This window comes from Pan paniscus, chromosome 8, assembly GCF_029289425.2.
Source record: "Pan paniscus chromosome 8, NHGRI_mPanPan1-v2.0_pri, whole genome shotgun sequence".
Taxonomy (NCBI): Eukaryota; Metazoa; Chordata; class Mammalia; order Primates; family Hominidae; genus Pan; species Pan paniscus.
The window spans coordinates 78,752,416-78,777,867 of NC_073257.2; the positions used below are offsets into that span (position 1 = coordinate 78,752,416).

Sequence of the window (25,452 nt, forward strand, 5' to 3'; positions counted from 1 at the left end):
AATATATAACTGAAGACCACACTGATAAAATGTATCATTGTATCAGAATGTATATGACAGATAGAATGTATATGGGGAGTCAAAACATATAGAATTAAATAAACATAGGCCAGTCCTCTACAGAGTTATAAGCAAAAGCTGAGACACAGAAATATAATTGGTAAATTTAAAAGATGAAGGGATGGATATATGTTAGTGTGGGTTGAAGAATGGTAATTTGTGCTGGGTTTTAAAACAATAAAAGAAGATGGGAATTGATACAGAAAGCAATAGCAGCCACTGGATGACTTTATGTCAAGGTTTGGCAGAAAGAGGTGGGAGACACCAAAGTGTCTACACAGGGTAAATATATTAGGCATATAAGTTAGAGAAGACTTTCATGGAGGTAGGAGGTAAGCTACTGTAATAATAGAGGCCAGAAGCAATGAAAATCTAGTTTGAAATAATGGTAATGATAACCGAGTAAAAGTTGTGACTTCTGAATTCACCCATTATGGACAATGAAGAAGAAGGCAAATTCAATAATTTTCAGAATCATGCCACTAAGAAATTTATAAGATGGAAAGGAAAGAACATTTGAGTCATATTATGGAATAAAACAAATTTAATTTTTATAATTTTCAATGTGTGGGACTTTGACCATTGCATCAGCATTATGTAAGAATTTATTAGAAAAGCCAATTCATAGGATCTTGCTTAGACGTACTGAATTCACCAATACTGGTGTGTTGGTGATGATGGCAGGGCAGGGTGAGAACAGAACTAATCTGTAACGTTGAAGATTTCTGACTTTTCTGATTTTTGTACTCCCATCATGGCCAATTTCAAGTCACTGGTGACATAGAGTTGTGAATAAAAGTGCACATTCTGCTCCCCAGACTCTCTACTAGGCCACTCATGCACACCACTGGCTCCAGGTGAATCTGTAGTTTGCATCAGAATCAGCTGGATGATGATCAAAACACAGTTGGACCACATCACCAAAGTTTCTGTTTCTTTAGATCTAGGGTAGGGCCTCAATATTTGCATTTCTAAGTTTCCAGGTGATTTTGATACTCCTGGTCTGGGGACCACACTTTGAATATCACTACTTTAAGTGTCCCTTAAGCCACCTTATTTAGAAATTTAATTAGCATACAGAGCCATAATTGCCAAAGTCACATTGAATCAAAGTGTTTTTATTACTTCTGTTTGTGACCAAAATCCAAAAAAGCAGTCTCAAGTTCTCATCATACTTAAGGTCTCAAGCAGGAATTGCCATAGGTTAAACATATCCTTCTTGAAACTATTTCCTTAGTGTTCCACTATCCACAATCTCGTGATTCTCTTTTTCCTTCTTCGGCTATTCATTCTCAGTTGTTTTCTGTAGATTACTCCTTCCCTGATAGCTGAATTTTGAACTAGGCCTCATTGCTTTCCTTTTCTGATGGCTGAATCCTCCCTCTATGTTATATTATCCCTATCCCATCCAATGGTTTTAAATATCAAAATGTTAACGACTCCAAGTTTTCCTGCCTAAAGTTCTTCTCTGAACTTCAAAGTAGAAATATCTCTGCCACCTGACACTTCCATTTGGGTATCTGAAACAATACTGACCAAACAGAATTTGTTTCTCCCCTGCACCTCATGACATCTCCTCAAATCTTTCCCAGCTCAGTAAATGGCAACACTATCCACCGTGATGCTCTGACCTGGAACCCCAGAGAGTCTACACCTCATCTTGCCCTTTTAGCACATTCTACATCCACTAATTCCTATTACCACTCTTTCCAAAACATTTTCTCAATGTGACAAGTTTCAGTGTTTCCACAACCACCACCTTTGGTTAGTCCACTATGATTCTTTCCCAGACAATTTCAATAGCTTCCTACTTCCATCTTGTACCCTTATAATCCATTTGTCATACAGCCATCATGGATTTGATTAAATTCTTCCTGTTTTACTGCAGTACCCTTAGAATGAAATCTCCTTCCAAAGCATAGCCCTACATGACCTGGTCCTTGCCCTATCTTCCCTGTTCCCTACTCAAGTCTGCATCTCTTCATTCAAACAGGTTGCAGTCATCCCATCTGGATGCTTTCGCATTTGTTTCTTCTGCCTGAAAAGCTCTTCTCCTAGAATTTTACACGGTTTTTTCCTTTATGCTATAAAACTGTCAATTCAAATGTCACCATCTGTAGCAAGGCATTTTTGTTTTTTGCACACAGTCCTTTTCTATTTCATAATTTATCTGATTTTCCTGATATGGTAGCATGTAGTATGGTAGGCAACAGTATGGATTATAAAGCCAGATCATCTAAGTATGAATCTTAACTCTTGAGCTTCTTTCTCTAAATTAGGCAAGTTACAAGCATCTTTTGTACTTCACTTTCCTTATCTTTAAAAATGTATACATAATAATATCTGCCGTATAAGTTTATTGTAAGGATTAAATGAGTTAATATATAAAAATTATTTATAACTGCATCTGGCACATATAAGAACTACATGCATGTTAGCAATTATTATCCACAATTATCTCATTTGAGTGATATCAGTGAGATTGTGGAACTGGAGATCCCAGCCCTCAACCCCCAGAAGAAACAACAATTTTAACAAACACCCATGGTCAAAAATACCTTTATGTGAGCTCAAGAATCCAACTAAGATTCCACTGTTCCAGCATCACAGTGGAACAACAAAAACAACCAAAATCCAAGAATAGATGCATTAAAAAGCACAAGAAAAACAATTTCACTTTACCTATCTCACCAAGTGCCAAGAGAGACCCATAAAAGATGCATTTAGTTTGAATGTAGACTTTATAGTTATTGCTGTTAAATATTCCTTGTTGCTTGATTGATCTTATTTATCATTATTATTATTATTTGAGACAGAGTCCTGCTCTGTCACCCAGGCTGGAGTGCAGTGGCGCGTTCTTGGCTCACTGCAGCCTCTACCTCCTGGGTTCCAGCAATTCTCCTGCCTCAGCCTCCTGGGTATTACAGGCGCATGCCACCACATCCAGCTAATTTTTGTATTTTTAGTAGAAACGGGGTTTCACCATGTTGGCCAGGCTGGTCTCAAACTCCTGACCTCAGGTGATCTGCCTGCCTCCGCCTCCCAAAGTGCTGGGATTATAGGCGTCAGCCACCGCACCCGGCCTGTTGATTTATTTTTTTAAAGAGACAGTCTTAATCTGTTGCCCAGGCCGGAGGGAAGTAGTAGGATCATGTCTCACTGCAGCCTCAAACTCCTGGGCTCAAATGATCCTCCCACCTTAGCCTCTTGACAAGATGGGACTACAGGAGTGCACCACTGTACTTAGCTTATTTATTTATTTATTTATTTATTTATTTATTTATTTATTTATTTTTTTGTAGAGACTGTAGAGACGGGTTTCACTGTGTTGCACAGACTGGTCTTAAACTCCTGGCCTCAAGTCATCCTCCTCAAGTCATCCTCGACTTCCCAAAGTGCTGAAATTACAGATGAGAGCTACCATGCCCAGCTTCCTTGTTGACTTTTGACTCATTTTTCAAGTGCAGCAAGATATGGTGACTCAATAACTCAACTGACCCTCGTCCTACAATTTCTCTCATGAAGAAAAGTGGGAGCAGCTTCCTTCCTTCCAAGGAGACCCACTTCTGTCTCATCCCACCCAGAATACTAAGGGGATTAGCAAAATGAAATAATCTTGGGGACACTAGGAACAGGGAAAGGGGGTAGGGGCCGTGGCAGCCTGTATGAATATCTCAACAACTGGCCATAAATCCCACTGGCTGGTTCATGATGGTCTCCACTAGGATCTCTACCCACGACCCCTGTGGACTCCCCCAACTAACTGATATGTATTCCCAGGATTCCATGCCCCTCAACTAAAATGGTTAGAGCCCTGCTGTCTACTACATATGGTACCCTATGCTCACCCACAGACAAAACATCGAGCCTTTGCAAGACAGCATGTGCAACCTCCCAAAGATGGCAAGCAAATACCAGCAGCTGGCTTGACTCTGCTGGATTGGGAGGAGTCATACTATATTAAACAATTCAGGACACTGTCTTAAGGAAAATAAGTGAGAGTCTGTTAGCAACAAGCCTGGCTTTGCATGATCAAGAGAATATACAAAATCTAAATACTTACCTCTTTGAAGAGAAAAGAGAAATAGAGTGGGTGCCTCTACATACAAAAAGGTCTGAAAGACCCCCAAAATCTCCAATGGGGCTGACTGGTCAAGGTTTTTCTTTCCCAATGTCAGGCAGTAAACACTGAAGGAGATGACTCCTTCTTCAAATGTGAAGACACCATCAAACAGCTTCAAGAAACACAAAGAGTCAAAGAAACGCAACACCACCAAAGGAACAAAATAAAGTTCCAGTGACTAATCCCAAGGAAATAGACATCTAACAATTGTCTAACAAAGAATTCAAAATAATTGTTTTAAAAAAGCACAGTGAACCACCAGAGAACACAGATACCTAAATAAAATCAAGAAAACAATACATGAACAAAATGAGAAGTTCAACAAAAAGATGGAAACATATTAATAAAAAAGAACAAGACAAATTCAGCAGAAGAATAAAATTAATGAAATGAAAAAATATAATAGTAAGCTTCAATAGCAGACTCAAGCAGAAAAAAGAACCAGTGAATTCAAAGACAGATCATTTAAAATTCTCCAGTCACAGAAATAAAGGAAAAAGAATGAAGAAAGCCTATGGGAATTATGGGATTCCATCAAGCAAACTAATAGCTGCATTATGGGAGCCCTATAAGCAGCAGAGAAAAAGGCAGAAAGCATATTTAAAGAAATCATAACAGAAGTCTTTCCAACCTGGGGAGTAAAATGAACACCAGATCTATGAAGCCCAAAGGATTCATAAAAAAAGCCTTCACTGGGACACATTATAATCATATTATTCAGTGGGACACATTATAATCATATTATTAAAATTGAATGACACCCATGTCTGTAATCTCAGCACTTTGGTAGGCTGAGGCAGGAGGATCACTTGAGCCCAGGAGTTAAAGGTCAGCCTGGTCAACATGGCATTTTATTTCATACATATATATATATATATATATTTATTAAAAATTTTAAAAATAACAAATAAATAATAAAAATCAGTTACAAGAAACTCTGAACACAGAAAGAGAAAAACAACTTGTCACATACAAAGGAACCCTCATGAGATTATCAGTTGGTTTTTGTGCAGAAAACTTGCAGGCACAGGAGAGTGCGGATGATATACTCCACATACTGAAAGACAAAAAAATCTGTCAATCAATGATACTTTACTTGGAAAAGCTGTCCTTCCAAGAAATAAAAGATAAAGACTTTTCCGGAAAAGCAAAATCTGAGAAACTTCACCACCATTAGACCTACCTTACAAGAAATGGGAGTTATTTAATATTTTATTTGAAACAAAAGAAGGTTAATTAGCAACATTAAATATATGAAAGTATTAAACACTATTACACCGCTATTAGACACCGTTAGAAAAGAAAATCAGAGGCCAATATCCCTGATAAATGTAGATGCAAAAATCCTCAAAAATTACTAGCAAACCAAATTTAATAGCACATTAAAAGGAACATTCAACATGAAGAAGTGGGATTTATCCCAGGAATTCAAGAATACATAAATCTGTAAATGTAATATATCGCATTTACAAAATGAAGGACAAAAAAACATAACATCTCAATAGATGAAGAAAAAAGCATTTGATAATATTTGACATTCTTTTTTGATAAAAACTCTCGACAAACTAGGTATAGAAGGAATATACCTCAACACAGTAAAGTCCATTTATGACAAATCCACAGCTAACATCACACTCAATGATGAAAATTTGAAAGCTTTTACTCTAAGATCAGGAATAAGACAAGGATGCCCATTCTCATCAGTTCTATCCAACATTGTACTGGAAGTCTTACCCAGAGCAATTAGACAAAGGAAAGAAATAATTGGCATCCAAATTGGAAATGAGGAAGTCAAATTGTTCTTGTTTGTAGACAACATGGTCTTATATATAGAAAACCAGAAAAACTCCACCAAAAACTGTTAGAACTAATACGCAAATTCAGTAAAGTTGCAGGATTCAAAACATATGAAGAATCAGTTGAATATCTATACACTAATGATGAACTACAAATCAAGAGAATAATTATATTTACAATAGCTACATAAAGAACAAAATACTTAGGAATAAATCTAACTGGAAAGATGAAAGATCTGGATACCAAAAACTAGAAAAAATTGATGAAAGAAATTTAATAAGATATAAAGAAATGGAAGGATATCTGTGTTCAATGATTGGAAGAATTAATATTGTTGAAATGTTTGTACTATCCTAAGTGATCTATAAATTCACTGCAATCTTTATCAGAATCCCAGTGGCATTTTTTACAGAAATAGAAAAAAATTGTAAGTCATATGGAACCACAAAATACACCAAATAACCAAAGCAATTTTCAGCAGGAAGAACAAATCTAGAGGCATCACACTCCCTGATTTTGAAATTATATCACAAAGGTATAGTAATCAAAACAATATGGTACTGGCATAAAAACAGACACATAGACCAATGGAATAGATTAGAGACCCCAGAAATAAACCCTTGCATATACACATTTGTTATAAAAGCTTGAGAAAGCTACAAAGAACTGCAACAAATGACTGAAATCATACTTTTGTTCAGGCTTTCAAATATTTGCCTTTGAATTCCATGATTTCTAGGCAGCATCTGGCAGAAACTGAAATAATGATTATTATTTATTGACAGTTGACAGTATATTCCACTCAGAGAGGCAAAGACTTCAATGGAAAGATAGCTGTCAACTCTTTATTAGCATCCACAAAGCTTGGTTCATAGGCACAGGCCATGAACTTAAGTATTCGCTCAAGAGAAAAACCATGAATTATTTCTGGAATGCTGACAGGCAGTTTTGCAGTCACGGCTGTACTATTCCCTTCAATTTTTGGCCCATTTCTCCTAGGCTGCCCCCATGCTAGAGTTTGCTTTTCTATCCCAGAACTCCTATACTTTGGATTACCCATGAAATATTTCTTGTTACACAACAATACATTCTGAAAAAATACAGTAACACCATATAAGCCTCTGAAAACTCATTACAGGTGTTTTTCTTTTCTTCTTCTACTTTTTTTTTAATTGGGTGGGAATGAGTGACCTCAAAGTGTCTTAGGAAATCAGTTCCAGTGTTTGCTTTAAGTCCTTCAAAAGAAACTGCACCATAAGCAAAGAAACTGTTCACCACAGTTCCTTCCAGACTTACACCATGCCAGTCCACATATTAAGTAACTCTCTGGCCTCCACTTACCACCAACATAATTCAAATATCTTCAACATCATCACCAAAAATATTCAATAGCACCTATATGTGAGACAGAGTAAGTGTACATTCTCTTAGGTCACTATGTTACCTAGAGCTAAAGTCTTTGGGAAATGTTCACTTCTTATTCAATTATTCATTTTTAGCTAATAACTTGCCAGATTAGAAAAATGACTTAAGATACTACAAAGTCATTGTTGATATGGAAATAAATAATAAAAAACAAAGTAGAAAAAAGAAGCATATTTAACAACCTGGCTAACACAGTTGCTGAGATAGAACCTCAAATTTATTTTGAACTCACCTATAATAACAACCTAAAGAGGAACACATTAAGTTATATAATTTATTTAACTGATTAAAGATCCGATATTCAGAAAAATGGTTTTTCATGATAGTAAATTATTTAAAAATTAGGTATATTGCCCTGGATCCTAAGCAGAAAGTTTTAATACAAAATATTATTTTAAAGAAAATAAGAACATATACCTTGAAATAATGTAATTTTTAAAATTCAGTCAAATTGTTTTTTCCAGTATCACTCATGTGCATGTTCAAGGGACCATATATTGCTCTAATACCTTGAAATATACACTTTTATACCCAAACACCACCCATAAAAATCAGCCTTTTAATTTTTAGTCAAAAGCTTTGACTACTAGATTTTTGAAAATATTATGCCAAAATTGCATAACACACTGATCCATCATTTTTTACCTGAGGGAGTTCCTGTTAAGTAAATAAGGATGTAAAATGATTTGGCAAGAACTGTATTTTAACTTCCTCCCCCTCTTTGCTGTGTAATCTTACAGAACCCCCAAAATCTCTCTTGGTATCAAATCTTACCAAGTATGATACAGAAATTGTAAAGCCTGTTTTAATAATAAAGTGATACATAAATGTCAAGTAATATTGGCATCCTTTCTAATGGAGCTAAGGCCTTCAATTATGAAATAGCAAGCCCTAAATATATGACAGTCAAAAGCATTGCAGACTTAAATGTTGAAAAGTAAGATTCCTGGGATATTTTCTTTATCACGTCTTTTACAGCAAGGGGTAGTAGAAAAGTCTATGTTCTTTGGAGAATTACACAATTATGAGTAAATTAAACTCTGATGAAATAATTCTAAAACCAAGAAAATTATTAGTGTTCAAATCCTAAAGCATTTTTTTTTATTCTTTAACTTTGGAGTAGTCACCTAAAATCTCTGAATTTCTTCTTCTTTATAATAGAATGAGCCCAGTAATGTGTATGTCACAAGACCATTGCAAGAATTAAATATGGTAGCTCTAGGAAAGTACCTGCCAGATCTCAGATGCATGAGAAGAGGTCATCTTTTCCTTTATAAACTTTCTTACCAAACGCACAACCATAGCATGCCCAGAAGGTATCTACATGTTCAAAAGCAGATTCATGATTTTAATTTAGCATTCGATGAGCAGAAATTGAGAAATTGAAAAAAAAAGTAGTTTATTTTGTAAGATATCTAACTCATGTTGCCCTCCATTAGGCAAAAAGTAGAATTTTATTGTGCTATAAGTACAGTTATTTTATTTCTGCATAAGCATGACAGAGATTAAAGTTATTTTTAAAATAATAAACTATGCAATATCATATTGATAGCTTGCTAATTACTAGAAACAACATTTGACTCTCAAGTTCTCCAAAACCAGTTCATTCTTTCTATGGAGCAATTACCTTATAGCTTCTGGATCTCAATGTAGTTCTGTTTCAGCTCCCTAGACCAAGTTTCTGCACACTGTCTGTTATACTAACCATCTGTAATGGGAGGACTGCTTAGATTGTTTTAAATTACCCTTGTCCCATTCTCCTTGGGTAATCCAAAATGACAAATCTTATTTTATAGAATATTGCTAACAAACGCAGCCTTAGAACAGAAAAAAATAGAAAGTATAGGATGAAAAAATAATGACTATTGGTGTACATATAATAGACTTAGTGACATTCATGCTTAAGTCTGTTTCATTGCTTTTTAACACTACCTTTCCCAGATCGTTGCCCCAACCAGCTTATATACTCCAAGAAACCTGGAGTGAACTGCCAGTCCTAAACTTTTAGGTTCAGTGTAGATATGAAATTAGAATACTCTCTTCTTGAAAAGAAATACAGAAAACCTCTCTAAATCTAAATTAGGATGTAGGGGACACTAGCATTGTCAGTTATGACACATAAAATGAGAGTGCAGAGACTTTCAGTTATAGAACTATAATTTGTAATCTTGATTGTAGTACAAGGAAGAGGATGAATGATTGCTTAGATTTGTATAAGGTCTTTTGGTTGGAAAACTTGTCATGACTGGGTATAGAAGTTCTTAGGATCTATGGGCATGGGTAATTTTCATATTAACCCTCAAGATAAGGTTCTGGGAAGAAATAGACATTCTCCATTTGGTTAAACATCCTACTACAAATGACATTTCATTTCAGCCTCACATTTAAAATGACATTTAAAAATAATGTTATGAACAAAATATTTTTCAGCACTAACATTACCTTCTGAATTACATAAAAGTATCTTAAGTTTTAAAGCTTTTTTTAAAAAAACTGTTTATGTATTTAAGGTTAATCTAAGTGTGAACCACCTACAAGTCCAGGATATCTTATTTACTTACTGATTAATAATCAGTGAAAGCTCATACTAATATTTAGCTCCACAAGCTTGGGTTCACTATATAAAAACATACTTTAGAAAATGCTGCTAGAATTGCTTAAAAGCCTACTGCACTATGTAGATTCTGAAGACAAAAGGCAATATTGAAAAATTACCCTGATACCAACACCAGACAGACTCAACAAAAAAGGAAACCACAGACCAATATATCTGACACACATAGATGCAAAAATTTTCAACAAAATATTAGCAAACAAAAATCAATAATACATTAAAAAGATCATTCACCATGACCAAGTAGGATTCATCCCAGGGATGCAAGAATCTTTTAACATGTGCAAATCAAAAAATGTGATACAGCATATCAACAGAATCAAGGACAAAAACCCTATGATCCTTTCAATAGATACTGAAAAAGCTTTTGATAAAATTCCATATCCCTTTATGATAAAAATCTTCAACAAATTTTGCATAGAAGAAATATACCTCAACACAATAAAGGCCATATGTGACAAACCTATAGCAATCATAGTGAATGGGGAAAACTCTAAGCCTTTTCACTAAGACCTGGAACAAGTCTACGATGCCCACTTTTGCCAATTTTATCCAACATAGTAGTGGAAGTTCTAGTCACGGCAACTAGGCAAAAGGAACAAAGAAAGGGCATCCAAATTAAAAAGGAAGAAAGTCTAATTATCCTCGTTTGTATATAGCGTGATTTTATATTTAGAAAGGCCTATTATACCAAAAAATTCTTGGAATAGATCAATAAATTTAGCAAAGCTGCAGGATACAAAACCAAGACATAAAAATTAATAGTGTGCCTGCAAACTAACAGTGATCAATCTGAAAATAAAAAACAAGAAAGCAGTAACATTTACAATAGCTAAAAATATATATCACACATAAGAATAAATTTAATGAAGAAGTAAAAGGTCTTTGCAAAGAAAACTGTAAAACACTGATGAAATAAATTGAAGAGGACACAAAAAAATGGAAACATATTCTATGCTCATGGATTTGAAGAATTAATATTGTCAAAATGTGTCTACTACCTAAAGTGATCTACAGATTCAATAGAATCCTTATCAAATATTAATGATATTCTTCAGGTAATTACAAAAAAATCCTAAAATGTGTATGGACACAAAAGACTGAATAGTTAAAGCAATCCTCAGTAAAAAATGCAAAGCTCGACATCATACTACATGGTTTTCAATTGTACTACAAAGCTATAGTAACTAAAACAGTATGGTACTAGCATGAAAAAAGGCATATAGAACAATGGAACAGAATAGAGAATACAGAAATAAACCCACACTATTACAGCCAACTGATTTTTGACAAGAGTGCCAAAAGCATACATCAGGGAAAGACAGTCTCTTTAATAAATGGTGCTGAGAATATTGTATATTCATATGCAGAAGAATAAGAGTAGATTCCCATCTTTCACCATATACAAAAATCAAATAAAATTCTATTAAAAACATAAACATAAGATCTGAAACTATGAAGCTTCTAGAAGACAATATTTGGAAAACAGTATAGAACACTGGTCTGGGCAAAGATTTTTTTAGGTAAGACCTCAAAAGCAAAGGTGAAAAAAGCAAAAATAGACCAATGGGATCATATCAAGTTAAAAAAGCTACTGCATAGCAAAGAAAACAATTAACAAAGTAAAGCGACAACCTACAGAATGGCAGAAAATTATTTAAAAACTATCCATCCAACAAGGGATTAATAACCAGAACATATAAGGAACTCAAGCAGCTCAGTAGCAAAAACAAAGAACAAAAACAAAAACAAAAACAAAAAATCCAATTAAAAAATGAGCAATAATCCCCATGCTAACACCACCACCAGTGTGACTGCATGCACATTCGCCAGCAGGGGTCCCCCGTTCCCCTGACTCATGCTGCCTCCACCGCTGTGGTGAATGTCCGCATGGAGGCAGGTATGCTGATACCCATTAGCACCCTGCTGCAGCCGATGAGCGTGCACCCTGCCATGCTGTGGCTGCCACTGCTGCTGACATACGCGAATGAAGACAGATCCTGCTGTCACCATACTACGAAATGCTTTGGCTGACACCACCCATCAGAGAGTACTGACCAGCATTCTGGGAGTACCTCGGCCCCCTAGTGTAGCAGATTTCTAACCTCAAAGAACCAAAGAACACTCTCAGGTCACCATACTACTTCCCCAGAGTTACAGCACCCAGTACAGGAGCTGAGAGCTAAGTGTTCACTCTCTAAAATCTTCCAGAAACAAAGCCAGTTGGCAGAATTCACTTCATAGCATAATCAAACCCTCAGGGTCATCAAATAGGATAAAAGAAAAAAAAAAAATCCAAAGGTCAACAACTTCAATGATTGAAGAAACATTAGTCCACAAAGATGAGAAACAACCAACACAAGAACTCCAACAACTCAAAAAGCCAAAGTGCCTTTTGTCCTAAAAATGACCGCATCACCTCTCCAGCAGGGGTTCTGAACTGGGCTGAGATGGCGGAAATGACAGAAGTAGAATTCAGAATATGGATAGGAACAAAGATCATTAAGATGCAGGAGTACATTGAAGCCTAATCCAAGGAAGCTAAGAATCAGAATAAAACAACAGAAACGGACAGACAAAATAGCCAGTATAGAAAAGAATGTAAGCAACATGATAGAGCTGAAAAACACACTACAAGAATTTCATAATGCCATCACAAGCATTAATCGTAGAATAGACCAAGTTGAGGAAAGAATCTCAGAGGCTGAAGACTGGCTTTCTAAAATAAGACAGTCAGAAAAGAATAGAGAAAAAAGAATGAAAAGGAATTAATAAAACCTAAGATAAATATGAGATTATGTAAAGAAACAAAATCTGTGACTCATTGGTGTCCCTGAAAGAGACAGAAAGAGTATAAGCAACTTAGAAAACATATTTCAGGATATCATCCATGAGAACTTCTCCAACCTAGCTAGAGAGGCCAACATTCAAATTCAGGAAATGCAAAGAACCCCAGTAAGATACTTCACAAGAAGATCACTCCAAGACATACAATCATCAGATTTCTCAAGGTCAAAATGAAAGAAAAAATGTTAAAGCTGCTAGAGAGAAAGGCCAGGTAACCTACAAAGGGAAGCCCATCAGACTAACAGTGGACCTTTCAGCAGAAACCCTACAAGCCAGAAGAGACTGGGGGCCAGTATTCGACATTCTTATAGAAAGGAAATCTCAACCCAGAGTTTCGTATCCAGCCAAACTAAGCTTCATAATTGAGGTAGAAATAAGATCCTTTTCACACAAGCGAATACTGATGGAATGTGTTGCCACCAGATCTGCCTTACAAGAGCTTCTGAAGGAAGCACTAAATGTGGAAAGACTGTTACCAGCCACTACAAAAACACACTTAAATATACAGACCAGAGACACTATAAAGCAACCACACAAACAAGTTTGCATGCTAACCACCTAACATCATGATGACAGGATCGAATCCACACATACCAATACTAACCTTAAATGTAAATGGGCTAAATGCCCCAATTAAACACAGAGCGGCAAGCTGAATAAAGAACCAAGACTGATTTCACACGCAATGACACCCATAGGCTCAAAATAAAGGAATGGAGAAAAATTTACCAAACAAATGCAAAACAGAAAAAAGGGAGGTTGCAATCCTAATTTCAGATAAAACAGACTTTAAACCAAAGATCAAAAAAGACAAAGAAGGACATTATATAATAGTAAAGGGTTAAATACAACAAGAAGACCTCACTATCCTGAATATATATGCACCCAACACAGAGGCGTCCAGATTCACAAAAGCAAGTTCGCTGAGACCTTCAGAATCTTAGGCTCCCACACAATAATACTGGGAGACTTCAATACCTCACTGACAGTATTAGATCATTGAGGCAGAAAATTAACAAAGATTTTCAGGACCTGAACTCAGCACTGGATCAAATGGACCTGAGAGACATCTACAGAACTCTCCACTAAAAGCAAGAGAGAATACATTCTTCTCATCACCACATGGCACATACCCTGAAATAAATCATACAATCAGACATAACACACTCCTCAGCAAATGCAAAGTAACTGAAATCATAACAATCACTCTCTCAAACTACATCACAATCAAATTAGAAATCAAGCCTAAGAAATTCACTCAAAACCATATAATTACATGGAAATTCATTACATGAATAACCTACTCCCAAATGGCTTTTGGGTAAATAATGAAATTAAGGCAGAAATCAACAAGTTCTTTGAAACTAATGAGAACAAAGATACCTCACGCCAGCATCTCTGGGACATAGCTAAGACAGTATTAAGAGGACAATTTATAGCACTAAATGTCCACATCAAAAAGTTAGAAAGATCTCAAGTTAACAACCTAACATCACAACTAAAAGAAGTAGGGAACCAACAGAAAACCAAACATAAAGCTAGCAGAAGAAAAGAAACAAATCAGTCCAAATTAGAGCTGAATTGAAGGAGACTGAGACACCAAAAAGCATTCGAAAGATCAACGAATCCAGGAGTTAGTTTTTTGAAAAAATTAATAAGTTAGATAGACCTCTAGCTAGACTGTCAAAGAAGAAAGGAGAGAACATCCAAATAAACACAATTAAAAATGACAAAGGGGATATTACTGCTGACCCCACAGAAATACAAATAATCATCAGAAAACACTATGACCACCTCTATGCACATAAATTAGCAAATATAAAAGATGTGGATAAATTCCTGGACACAGACACCCTGCCAAGACAGAGCCACGAAGGAACTGAATCCATGAACAGACTAATAATGAGCTCTGAAATTGAATCAGTAATAAATAGCCCACCAATCGAAGAAAATGCAGGATCAGATGGATTAACGACCTCATTTTACCAGATGTCCAAAGAAGAGCTTGTATCATTCCTCCTGAAACTATTCCAAAATATTGAAGAGAATGGACTCCTTCTAACTCATTCTATGAGGCTACCATCATCCTGAAACCAAAACCAGGCAGAGACAACCAAAAAAAAAAAAAAAAAAGGAAGAAAGAAAAGAAACTTCAGGCCAATGTCTTTGATGAATTTTGAGGCAGAAATCCTCAACAAAATACCTGCAAACTGAATCCAGCAGCACATCAAAAAGCAAATGCATGATGATCAAGGAGGCTTCATGCCTGGGATGCAAGGCTGATTCAAATCAATACATGTGATTTATCATATAAGCAAACTAAAGACAAAAACCACGATTATCTCAATAGATGCAGAAAAGGCTTTCAATAAAATTCAGTATCACTTTTATGTTAAACATGCTCAATAAACTAGGTATTGAGAAAACATACTTCAAAATAATAACAGTCATCTATGACAAACACACAGTCAACATTAAACTGAATGGGCAAAAGCTGGAAGCACTTCCTTGAAAACCAGCACAAGATAAGGATGCTCTGTCTCACCATTCCTTACCTAACATAGTATTGGAAGTCCTGGCCAGAGCAATCAGGGAAGAGAAATAAATAAAGGGCATGTAAACAGGAAGAGGGAAAGTTAAGTTATTCCTGTTTGCAGATGACATGATCCTATATCTAGAAAATCCCACAGTCTCAGCTCAAAAACTTAAGCTAATAAAAAAACTTCAGCAAAGTCTCAGGATACAAAATTAATGTACACAAATCACTACCATTCCTATACATCAACAACAGTCAAGTCAAGAGCCAAATCAGAAATGCAATCCCATCCACAATTGCCACAGAAAGAATAAAATATCTGGGAATACAGGTAATCGGGGAGGTGAAAGGTCTCTACAATAAGAATTACAAAACACTGCTCAAAGAAATCAGAGATGACACAAACAAATGGAGAAACGTCCCATGCTCATGAATAGGAAGAATCAAAATTCTTAAAATGACCATACTGCCAAAAGCAATTTATAGATTCAATGCTATTCCTATTAAACTACCAATGACACTCTTCACACAACTATAAAAAAAACTATTTTAAAATTCATGTGGAACAAAAAGAGCCCGAATAGCCAAGACAATCCTATGTAAAAAGAGTAAAGCTGGAGGCAACATGCTGCTAGCTTCAAACTATGCTACAGCACTACAGTAAACAAAACAGCACACCAAAATAAAAACAGAGACCAATGGAATAGAATAGAGTATCCAGAAATAAGGCTGCACACCTGCAACCATCTGATCTTCAAAAAAAAACTGACAAAAAACAAGCAATGGGAAATGATTCCCTGTTCAATAAATGGTGCTGAGATAACTGGCTAGCCATATGCAGAAGGTTGAAACTGGACCCCTTCCTTACACCATATACAAAAATTAATTCAAAATGGATTAAACATTTAAATGTAAAACCCTAACCAATAAAAACCCTGGAAGACAACCTAGGCAATACCATGTTGGACACAGGAATGGGCAAAGATTTCATGACAAAGACACTAAAAGCAATTACAACAAAAGAAAAAATTGACAATTGGGATATAATTAAACTAAAGAGCTTCCGCACAACAGAAGAAACATTCAACAGAGTGTAACAGAAAACTTACAGAATGGGAGATAAATTCTGCAAACTATGCATCTGACAAAGGTCTATTATCTTTTTTTTTCTTTTTTTGAGACAGAGTCTCACTGTGTCGCCCAGGCTGGACTGCAGTGGTGTGATCTCAGCTCACTGTAACCTCCACCTCTCAGGTTCAAGTGATCCTCCCACCTCAGCCTCCCAAGAAGCTGGGACCACAGGTATGTGCCACCATGCCAGGCTAAATTTTTTTTGTATTTTTAGTAGAGATGAAGTTTCACCATTTTGGCCAGGCTGATCTTGAACTCCTGACCTCAAGCGATCTGCCCTCCTCAGCCTCCCAAAGTGCTGGGATTACAGTTGTCAGCCATCGCACCCAGCCAAAGGTCTATTATCTAGTATGTATAAGAAACTTATACAAGCTTACAAGAAAAGAAAAAGCAACCCCATTAAAAAGTGGGCAAGGTACATGAACACTTTTCTAAAGAAGACATACATGTGGCCAAAAAAATATGCAAAACGCTCAACATCACCTATCATTAGAGAAATACAAATCAAAACCACAATCAGATGCTATCTCACACCAGTCAGAATGGCTATTACTAAAAAGTCAAAAAATAACAGATGCTAGCAAGGTTGCAGAGAAAAAGGAACAACTTAGACACTGTTGGTGGGAGTGTAAATTATTTCAACCATGTGGAAAACAGCATGGTGAATCCTCAAAGACCTAAATTCAGAAATACCATTTGACCCAGCAATCCTAGTGCTGGGTATATATCCAAAGGAATATAAGTCATTCTATCATAAAGACACATGTATGTGTATGTTCATTGCAGCACTATTCACCATAGCAAAGACAAGGAATCAACCCACATGTCCATCAATTGGCAGACTGCATAAAGAAAATGTGGTACATATACACCATGGAATACTCTGCAGCCATAAAAAAGATTGAGATCATGTCCTTTGCAGTAACATGGATGGAGCTGGAGGCCATTATTCTTAGCAAACTAACATGGAACAGAAAGCCAAATACTTCATGTTCTTACTTATAAGTGGAAGCTAAATGAGGAACACAGATGGACACATAGAGGGAAACAATAGACACTGGTGCCTGCTGAAGAGTAGAGGATGGGAGGAGGAAGAGGATTAGGGAAAATAACTAATGGGTACTAGGCTTAATACCTGGGTGACAAAATAATCTCCAGGAATAGACTTCATGTGTATCTTTTGAATAGCCTCCAGTTTTTGTGTAAAAATACCCATGGGGCTATGGTCCTGGAGCAAACGCTTCAGGCCCCGTGACATGAGCTTACCCTATATAACAAACCGGCACATGTACCCCTGAACTTAAAAGTTTTTTTAAAAAGGTCAGATAATAACTATTTTAGGTTAGGTGGATGGTCTCTTTCCTTGTTGTATGAAAGCAACCCTAGACAATACATAAAGGAACTCACGTGGCTGTGTTTCAATAACAGTTTATTTAGACATGTTGGGGAAAAAAAAGTCCCAAAGACCTGAATAAACATTTCTCAAAAGAAGACATAAGAATGTTCAACATAACTAGTCATCAAGGAAATTCAAATCAAACCCCAATGAGATACAATCTCAGGCCAGTTCGAATAGCTATTATTAAAAGGACAAAAAATAACACTAGCAAGGATGTGGAGAAAGGGGAATGCTCATACATTGTTGGTGGGAATATAAAGTCATACAGTAAATATGGAAAACTGTATGGAGGTTTCTCAAAAAACTAAAAATAGAAGTACCATATGATCCAGCAATCCCAATGCTGGGTATATAGCCCCAAAGAAAGGAAATCAATATGTTAAAGAGGTATCTGTACTCCCATGTTTATTGCAGCACTGTTCACAATAGCCAAAATCCATATTTTGTTAATGAACCTAAGTGTTCATTAACAGATGAATAAATAAAAAAATGTGGCATATGTGTGTGTATATACATGCACACATAAAATGGAATATTATTCAGCCACAAAAAAATGAAATCCTGTCTTTTGCAGCAATACAGATTGAACTGGAGGTCACTATGTTAAGTAAAATAAGCTAGGCACAGAAAGACAAATATTGCGTGTTCTTATTCACTAAAACTGTGGATCTCATGGAGGTAGAATGGTGGTTACCAGAGGCCGGAAAGAGAATAAGGGGCAGTGAAGAGAAGTTGGTTAATGGGTACAAAAATAGTTAGATAGAAAAAGTAAGTTCAGGTATTAGATAGTACAGTAGGAAAATTGTAATTGACAATAACTTATTATATGCTTCAAATAGCTAGAAGTGAAGAATTGTAGAGTCTCCAACACAAAAAAGGATAAATATTTGAGGTGTTGGATATTCCAATTACCCTGATTTGATTATTACATATTGTTTATGTATCCAAATATCATATGTACCCCCAAAATATATATAACTATGATATACCAATTAATAAACACACAAATAAAGAAAAAAAAACTGATAGTAAAAAGAATGGTAGGACTTTATGGTAAAAAGTCTGCAAGGTGGAGCTTCCCAGTGATTCTCTTTTCCACAATTAGGTTTACTTTTCAATTTAAGGGGGGAAAAATCTAGGAATGTAGCTTCTGGCCCCTGCCCTCTCCTCATTTCTCACAATGCTGCTGAAACTATTCTTTGGTTAAGATGACTGCTCACTTCCTAATTTCCAAATTGTCAGTACTCATCCCTCTGGACTTCACTGGAGTATCTGTCTTTGCTGATCACTGTGCTGAAATGCTCCCATTTGCTAGGCATCCAGCCACACTTCCCTGACTTTCCTCTTACTTTGCTCATTGTTCTTTTTCAGGTTCCTCCTCCTTTTCTCTCCCAGATGTGTTTTCTTAAGGTTATGTCTTTGATTCTTTTATTTTTATTTTGCTCTTTAGCAATCTCATCCCACATTTATGGTTCTAATCATCACATCTATATGAATGGTCACCATAATCTAGTGGTGACATCTCAAGTTCTTGTAGTTTTATTTTCTATCATCTCAACCTGGATCTTCTGGTAGTAACTTAAATATATTCATTTCTGTCCTAAAGTGTCCCTTTCTTAATTTTGTTTCCAATTTCTTCTAATATAACCACTATTATCCCAGGTACTAGGCTATAAACCTCAAATTCATTCCCTTTCACCTCCATCATCACAATCATCTAATTTGTTTTCAGTTTCTGATCAATTTATATTGTCTATTTGCAATTTGTCCCATCTTAAAAATTCTTATTCCTACATCTCTTATTCAGATCCTGACTTCTGCATGTAATATTCAATTATCTTTTAGCAGGTCATGCCTCTCCCTTTTCCCATTCAGTTGACACAGAATTTTCAAATCAATCTTCCGAAAGCACAGCTGTGATGATGTCACTCTCCTACTCAAAACCTGTAGTACCTGTAGTAACTAAACCAAATCTATGAAACTGATCTAAACCCCTTCACTTGGCACTAAGGGCTACAACTTACCTTTCCACAGACTATGCCCTCCCACTGGTTCTTAAGTGGGGCAACATCACTTTACTGGGAGGTTTATGGAAATGTGTGAAGGCACTTTTGGTTATTAGAAAGACTGGACTGGGGTAGGTGGAAGTTGTGTCTTAGTGCTGATTCTGAGCTTTCTGGCCTCCCCAGAAAAGGTTGATCCCCACCACTGTGACTGTATCACACAACAAATAATTGTTCCACCCAAAATCCAAGGGTGCCTCCTGTAAAGAAACAATATGGCTTAGACAGACTCAATTGTTTACTTTTTTCAATTTCTATTACATGTTTTTCCATCTCCGTTGCCTAGAATGCCCTTTTCATATTTTCCCAAATGTGCAAATCTTGCTTCTCCTTTAAGGCCCATGGAAAATGACATTTTTCTGTGGGCTCTCCCTGTGTCCCCTGACATGAATCCAATTCTCATGCCATTTCCACCGATTCCTCCCAAACACCACTTCCTTTCTATCTGGATAATAAATTTTCAATTTTGATTATAAACTTAATGTCAGCAAGGCTCTATCTTTATTTTCCTCCATGACTAGAAGAACATTCTACAGGCCAGCACAGATCCTTTATGTTAATGTGCTTAATATCACAGCACACACCATGATTATAAATGAGGCTGTAAACACTTTGGTTTGTAATTCATTCTGAGATTCTTGCCTTGGCCTGCATGTGAAACCATGCTAATTCTAGGCTATGTACTTTAAAGTCATTATCTAATTTTTTACCCCACTTCCCCACTTGAGTTTGATGGCCATGACTTCTCCTCCACAAATTCTGTTTCTTCTGCCAGGACACACCACCTCCGATTTTCCTTCTAATAAAACTTAGGCCTTAAAATTCTTATTTCTTAGAACTGCTCCATTGAGTACCCCCTAAATCCCCACTCCCTGCCCCTGCCTCACCCTAGCTTCATGGATGCTCCCAGTAGGTGGTCCGTAAGTATTTGTTGAATGAAGAGTTCCTTGGAGTAGGTGGAAGAAAGTGGCTGTGTAATTGGAACAAGATACAGAGCAGTGATAGGACAAAGGCACAGACATTTATTTCCAGTCTTAGTAGCTGTGCTCATAGCTGCACCCACGCACTCTCTCCCCACATAGATCACACCATCACTAGAAAGAAACTGGTACTAAACTTACATTTGAAATCACCCTAGTCATTCTTGAGGATACACCACTCAATTATTATAAGCTTTTTAAAAATAAAATCACCTCATTTAAGTCTTTTTTACATTATGACACGACTGTTTGTTTCCAAAGTCTTAAGAGCATTTTGTGCCATTCCCTGAAGTGAAAAGAAATAAATTAGGCATAAATTATAAAAGGCCTGATATGGCTCTTACATGATTCTTAAAGAATATGGTCATTTTACATTGAATATTTGGGTCCTATATTGTTTAGTTGCAAACAAAACATCCATCATCATCATCAACAGTAGATGAAAGAGAATATATTTGCTTCCCAAAGCTTGATACTTAGAAAATTAAGTGCTTTCAGTTCGCAGATATGACAACTTCTCTATCAGAAAAACAAATGAAAAACCCATACAAATAAGCACATAGCTTTCCATTTGAAAGAGATAGTCTAATGCTCTTACTGAAGTGTGTGCTAAATACATCATAACTTAATCAGAACAAGTTGCTGTTTTTAGAAAATAGTCCTGTCTATGCAGAGAGAGATAATGCCAGTCACTTCACATGACTTGTACTTCAACAGACAAAGTGTCATACTGGGACTTTTTATCATTTTGATTAGAAATTGGGAGTTTCTACACTCCCAGAAAACAAAGAAGGAAGGGGAATAGTAATGGCTTCCAGCATTTACCTGCCAATGAATATAATCTGAAAAAGGTCATTGAGGTATAATCATTCACTCAGCAAAAATGTACTGAGTACCTACTATGTGTCAAGCATTATTCTTAGGATATATCAGCGGAACAAAAATTCCTATCCTCATGGAGTTTATGGCTTTCCATGCTAAAATATGAATACAAGTGATCTCCGGTGCATGCCCTAGCCCAAATACTTTGTTCTTTTTATATTTCACATGCTTCTCTAGGGCAATCTTGACTTTCTTCCCTACTTATCAACACACCCAATATATATCTCTTTTAGAAATTACAGATTTTCAGTAACAACTTATAAAAATATTATCTCTTTATACCCAACCACATCACTGAAAATAAATTAGGTATCTCTGGAAGCTGTTTTAGCTCTGTCAGGTTATTGGATACTACTTGGTGAGAGCAACAGATAGATATAACAAAGCAATACTACATAGTGACTCAAACTAGACCGTGATTGGAAAACTTGACTTATTTTAGAACCACATATTTTAGAACCACATTTCTCTCTTGTGATTTTGGAAAATCTAAGTACTTAGGAGGGTTTGCCTAATTGAATGTGTGTTCACCACAGGGAAAATACCCTAGGTTTTCATCATGATTTTTGTTAATTAGTGAATCTTATTTATGGAAAGAACACTTAAGAGGATCTAATTCTTCTACTTCTCAATAATGAAATTCTCTCTCCAATATTTTTGTCAAGGTACACCCTATTTTGCTTTTGTTTAAACACTTCCAGTAATGAGGTGACAGCTCACTATGGCTTAAAACAACTTATTCTTTTTCTGCCTATCCTTTAAACTATGGGCCCAGGACTCAGCATGAAATTCTTGATGTGGACATTCCTGTGCCAAGTATATTGAAAATTTCCTTCTATTTCACAAGCTAAGTATCATAATTATTTTATTTTATTTTTCATGTCATACAAATAATGTGCTAGTGTCATAACAAGGTTTGAAGGAGGCACGTATCACACATGAGCATGAAAATCCAATGATCACACTTACACTACAAAAAGATCAATTATTTCAACACTGTAAGTCAGTCCCCATATCACACTACTGACTTATACTGTTAAGTCACCTAAATTAGTACTTTTAACTTTCTGGACTTTTCAGGCCACAAATATTTTTCAAGGAAGAAGGAGACACAGGAAGGAGAAGGAACTGACATAGGGTGGGTATATTTTTATTTTTTTATTAGTAAAGTAAAAAAATATTTTTTATTTATTGATAAATTATTTTTTGCCAAAAATAAAAATGTAAAAAACTATTATCTACTTTATTATTTCATAAATCAAATATTTCTGATAAATATAAAGTAGTAAATATAAAACCTGAGAATGAAAAGTTGAATAAATTTCACTATATGAAAAAAAGCTAACTACACTGAGCTACTTTTGCTATAGACCATGAAAATGCTTTCATAGATCCAGGTTTGAAATTCATTGAACAAGAGAGCAAATGTCCCTCTCAACTCCTGATGACCCATGTGCTTTTGATGTGCAATAGTTTCACTATATGCTCGTGCAATAGGTTGTATTTAAGCTAAGGCCCTGACTTTATATTTGCCCTTATTTAATTTCAGCTTATGAGTTTTCAAACATTAGACCATTCTACCTTTCTCAGTTTTGTGCCTTACACAAATATAAAATGTTTACTTTTTCAGTATTCTTCCAAGTCACTTGTTAAAGTGGAGCAAGGATTAAGCCCTATAGATGGCTTTATCCTTCCACCAGGTTGAGTATAACTGTTCACACACCTGTAGTACTCCAGCAATCATCCAGATCACATTTCTCTCTTTCATAAAACAGACAGATCCATTAGAGGATCTCAGGATTGGGTTTCAAAAGGCTTCTAGACCCACTTTTCACCCAAGATTTGTTTGTGCCCCCCACAAAATACCTTGGTCAACTAGTCACTCTCCTTGTGTTAAATGTCTGCAGTGTCGAGAAACTCCAAATCCTGTGTTCTCAATAAAGTCCAATTCCTGTCAGGATAGCTCTGTTAAAAAACTCATCTCTATATTGAGATAAAATTTGCATTCTTCTAACATCTGCTCATAGGTTGTATTTTGCCCCTCGGGGCCCTTCAGAACAAGTCATTCACATCATAGTCCTTTAAAGATATAATGAGAGTGATTGTGTTCCTCCAGGTCTTTTCCTAGCTAAAAATTCCCTATTGCTTTTCTGAGGTGTTCATATGATATAGTTTCAACTCATGTCACTATTTCAAATATCTCTGCTAAATATGCTCCAAGTGACAAATCTTTTTTGAAGGGTGATACCTATAACTGGGCAAAGCTTTACAGTTGTGGTCCTTTGTACACAGTAAGAACTAGAACAACTCAATTCACTGAAACCTACGTGAATTCAATTGTACTTAACAAATAGAAATTCAGGGCCACCCTATTAGCTCCTCCTGACCCAGGACTTAACTGACTCACTCTAAAATCAATCTAGCCTATGAATTCAGATCTCATCTTTGGTCAGTATCTATACATAAAATAGTCACTGTAAAGGATTTTTTTCTATCAGTTACAGCTCAAAGTAATTATACTGTCTTTTTTTATCTTATTAAAAATAAGACACACCATATTAAGAAAAATATCAAGAAGTTGTTGCCAAAATCATCCCTGCCCTCTATGAATATAGAATGATTTATCATTCTAGCAACCTTCTCACTGATTTATACACTGAACAAATATTTATTGAACATCCAATATATATTTTATTTCTGCTACGTACAGGGGATATTAATAGTGAATAAGGGAGATCAAATCATTGACTTCATGAACTTTCTGTGTGAGTGTGTTATATATAATAAAGGTAACAAATTAATATAAAATATAACTTCAGGTTGTGATATAGACTCTAAAATAAATATGATAACATAATAAGTCACAGCTGGAGGAGTGATTTAGGGAGAAGGGAGATTGATCTCTGAGATGATATTTAAGCTGAGTCCTCGTAAATTGAACATAAAAGAAGTTGTCCAAACTGAATCCAGCAGCACATCAAAAAGCTTATCCACCATGATCAAGTGGGCTTCATCCTGGGATGCAAGGCTGGTTCAATATACGCAAATCAATAAATGTAATCCAGCATATAAACAGAACAAAAGACAAAAACCACATGATTATCTCAATAGATGCAGAAAAGGCCTTTGACAAAATTCAACAACTCTTCATGCTAAAAACTCTCAATAAATCAGGTATTGATGGGACGTATCTCAAAATAATAAGAGCTATCTATGACAAACCCACAGCCAATATCATACTGAATGGGCAAAATCTGGAAGCATTCCCTTTGAAAACTGGCACAAGACAGGGATGCCCTCTCTCACCACTCCTATTCAACATAGTGTTGGAAGTTCTGGCCAAGGCAATTAGGCAGGAGAAAGAAATAAAGGGTATTCAGTTAGGAAAAGAGGAAGTCAAATTGTCCCTGTTTGCAGATGACATGATTGTATATCTAGAAAACCCCACTGTCATCTCAGCCCAAAATCTCCTTAAGCTGATAAGCAACTTCAGCAAAGTCTCAGGATACAAAATCAATGTGCAAAAATCACAAGCATTCTTATACACCAATAACAGACAAACAGAGAGCCAAATCATGAGTGAACTCTCATTCAC

General features: G+C 35.9%; 1 protein-coding gene and 1 non-coding gene across 6 annotated transcripts in view; both read right to left on the reverse strand.

The window, feature by feature from the left end:
* Nucleotides 1-25,452, reverse strand: part of CTNNA3 (catenin alpha 3) — a 1,760,513-nt gene that overhangs the window by 685,434 nt on the left and 1,049,627 nt on the right. The gene's annotated exons all lie outside the window — the stretch shown is intronic.
* Nucleotides 22,738-22,839, reverse strand: LOC112441098 (small nucleolar RNA U13). Its single transcript, XR_003029074.1, has one exon. It is a non-coding gene; the product is annotated as a small nucleolar RNA U13 (small nucleolar RNA).